Source organism: Lactuca sativa, chromosome 6 (genome assembly GCF_002870075.4).
Source record: "Lactuca sativa cultivar Salinas chromosome 6, Lsat_Salinas_v11, whole genome shotgun sequence".
In the NCBI taxonomy this organism is placed as follows: domain Eukaryota; kingdom Viridiplantae; phylum Streptophyta; class Magnoliopsida; order Asterales; family Asteraceae; genus Lactuca; species Lactuca sativa.
In genome coordinates this window covers 122,482,752-122,486,866 of record NC_056628.2, presented here as the reverse complement: position 1 = coordinate 122,486,866, position 4,115 = coordinate 122,482,752, and positions in this window count along the sequence as shown.

Below are 4,115 nucleotides of genomic sequence, written 5' to 3'. Positions count from 1 at the left end.
TGGATGACTGGGAATCTCCGAAGTTTAGGCGAATTTCTCACCGATGTCCCTAAAAAATATAGGCACTTGGTGAATTCAATAGTCTCGATCTAGTTCATTCATTTCCTAGTTGGAAATCTTCTCAAGGAACTTCTTCGGGGTCGGACTCAACTCTTCTGTTATGCACTGAAGTGGGTAGGGTTTTCTACAGGGTTCGTGCGAGAATGGAATTTGTGACAACCCGATATTTCGAGACAATGTAATGTAAAACCAATCAAATTTAGGTCAAAATATAACTTTCCTAAAATCTTATTTGGGTTAATTAAAGTAGTAGGAATCATATCAAGGTTTTCGTACATATAAAGAACCCTAAAATCCGAGTTATAATGAAGAAGTTATGACCAACCGAAGATTCTCGGAAAAACCGGCATCAGCGATTAATCGTAAAACGCGAAATTTCGATGCAATAGTTTTTAGCCTTAAGTATCTAAATGGAAGTTATAGAAAACCTCAATCTATGATCGTGCATAAAAAGAACGTCCAAATCTGACTTCGGATGTGAAAGTTATGAATTTTAGAAGAAATTCCTTAATCACGTCATTTTAATAAATAAATAATAAAAATAATTTCGGAATTTGCCAACGGAATCTAAACGAAAGTTGTAGATCATGGTCTCACCTTCGCGTGGATATAAAGAACGTCAAAAACGGAGTTCGTATGAGGGAGATATGAATTTTAGAAGTTTAACTAAAATAAATTTAAATTTAATTATAAACTCCCGGTATTATCCGAAGGGGAGTCATCGGATAGGGCCGAAGTACGCCCCGCGTACCTTCGTACGCCCTGCGTACTGAGATCAAGGGCTTCGGATCGTCCACGTCGCCAATATCCGAGGAATCCGACCCGTCCGACCCGTCCGAAGCTCCGACCCGTCCGACCCGCTGTCCCGTCCGACCAGCCGTCCCATCCGACCCGCGTACCCAGCAACCCGTCCCATCCGAACCGAGGCAGTCGAGGCTTCGGTCACGCATGACGTACGCGTACACGCTGCGTACGAGCGTACGCCCCGCGTACGGAGGCGGTTCAGCCTTCCTATAAATAGGATGCGAGGCTTTCCGAAAAAGTGGCTCAATTCTCTCATTACTCTCTCGATCTTGCCTCGTTTTCCGTGCCCGTTATAACCCGAAGCTCTGGTCTTTTTGCTCAAGTCCCGAGTGTCGATTTTACTCCCGAGATTCCCGAGAATCCCGAGGAAAATCCGTTTCCCGAGACGAAACTCTGCCCGGTTTTCCATCTCGCTATCTTCAAGCTTTCATGTGAGTTCATACCCCTTAAATAATGTTTTAAACTACTTTAAATGCTTTATGGGGGGGGATACAAGTAGAATCATGCTACTTATTATGTCAATTGCATGTGATTAGTAAGTAGGAGTATAGTACTTATTACATCAATCACATGTGATTAATATACAACATTCAAAAGATTTGGCTACTCATTAGCCGTTTTACCAAACAGTTTCCTTCAAATGATTTTTATAAACATTTTATATGTTTTAAACTCCTTATTACACTGTACCTCTTACTCTGTTTATCATATTTCAAACTTATTTACAACTGTGTTTCAAACGAATGTTCCTTATACTTATATTGTTTTATCAAACTTATGCCTTCAAATTGTTTTATAGATTGACATCAAGTCGATCTTTCCTTAAACTAATATTTATGTTTCAAATGTTTTACCAAACTTATTTATGCTTTTATATTATAAATTGCATGCCTCTATATGTATAGTTATATAAGAAATGTTTAAAAGACTTAGGAAGGCTATCCACCCTATTTCCTTTTCGCGCCTTGAGATGTGGTCTGGTGGGATATTGGATACTCGTCCGAAGGTCGTTTAAATATTAGTTATATATCATGTGTACATATAAAGTCATAAAAGGTTCTTCTAGTTCATCCTATGCCCTTGGGTAGCAAGGGTATACATCCACGTCCATACGTACCACTTAGATTACTAGTAAGCTACCATTTGGGTAGTTCAGGAAGATACTAGAACCATTACTAGAACGCGATATCATACAACGAGTCAGTTCATTCATGAGTCAATACTTTCTAGAACATTGATGTGCAATACATATACATCTATACTAGGACGAGAACATATACGATTATACTAGAACGCTTACATGACAATACTTGCTAGATAAAGAGATCACACATTACAGCTAGCACACGTAGAACATTTCAGTACACCATAAGTACAATTACATGATCACACCTACATGAGTACACTTTCATATACATAAGATAGACGTCTCTAGGGGCTATAGCTCAGAACCAGTTTAGGATCTAACTATACTGATAAAACACACTACGATTGTGATTGTTATATCGAGTATACATGATCACAGGTAATGTGGTGCTCACGGCTTGCATTCATGCAGGGGTCGTGTGTGGGTCCTAAAATCCCTTTGATAGGGGAGCGAAACAGTCTGGGATCTAGACATCACATTATACCTTATCCATCAAATAAGGCAAGTTGAGTATCGGTGTATTGATATATATACATATATATATCCAAATACTGTGGTACTTGGTAGTATTACCCTAGATTTAAGTTAATAGGTACGGTTGTAGTTCGACACTACACCATAGTACCATCTCCTTCCCATTACATTCACTTCGTGAATTTTTCATAGGAAGCGCGGTAATGTAGATGCTATCTGTTGATAAATAGTAGCCCTTTTAGAGCTACGATTTAGTACTACGTTAATTTTTCCAGTACATATTTCAGTGATAACCTCACTTAAACATAAATATACAATCTATATTTTGAGTAATGATAGCTATACTTTGGAAAAATACATACTCTTACAAGAGACACACACACAGAACAGTTAAGTCTCGGTAGAAGACTCCTTTTGTTACTAATAGGAATCATAGGGATTTCTAGGGATTTTCAAACATATATAGTTGAGCTACAAATATTTTCATACTTATACTCGTTTTCTTTCAAAGTAATGTCAAGTCTTAGAAATTATAAGTTTTCACAAATTAAGACACATTAATACTTATGATCTCACCAGCTTTATAGCTGATACTCGCTTTCAAAATTACTTGTATCCTCAGGTCATTATAGACAGGTACCGATGCAAGGAAAACGGAAGATGGAGCTTATTCAAGACTTATCTTTCATTTTGATTTATGCTTTTGTGTTTATCAAAATTTGTCAGAATACAATTGTATAATAATTATTTTATTAATGCAATGGATGATGTTGTTGCTTGTTTACTACTTTACATTGTTGTTGATATTATACATGACGTCCTCCGCCCCAGAACGTTTCCGCCGTTCTCGGTTTTGGGGTGTGACAGATTGGTATCAGAGCATTGTTTATAGTGAATTGAGTATATCAACCCATAAAAGATATACTAACTATAAATACAATGGGATTAAAAATACTCTGATTTAGAGTTTATACTTTAAATAAAATATTTAAGTAAGTATACGTGCCTGCATTCATACTAAAATCAGTGTCACTAGGACAGTACAAAAGAATTACGATTGTTGGGCAACACAAGTGTGCTTAGAGACATATGGTCAAAACTGGGAAGATATAGCCTGATCGCCTATATTATCCGAGGGTTGACTAGCATGTGCCTAAGTTTAAGTGTGTGGTTGCAACAATGCTAAAATCTTACCAACCCTACCACAATGAGAACAATAGAACATAACATAAAAATTTAAAATACTATAGGAGTATTTGGTGTTACTATAAGTACTTTATACTTGAGAATTAAAACGGAATCCTCATTACTAAGTTGATAGTTGCTAAGTGGATACACTAAGGCTACATGTAATTAGGATGTTATAGACTTAGAATCAGTGGTAATTTTGCCTTACCCCTATTCTGTGTGAATTTGGAAATAAGGTCACTTATTCGAAGGTCTATCCTGTTTAGATTACACATAGCTGATATGCACTTCACAATTAGCGATGTAACTAATGAAGGTTTTCTAAATAACTATCTAGATAGTTCGTCTAATAATTATCCTCTTACCCTAAATTCTCGCATAAAAATCATAGTTGGACTCCATCCCCGTGACAACCAATATCTTCCGAATGAAGTCATAGCTG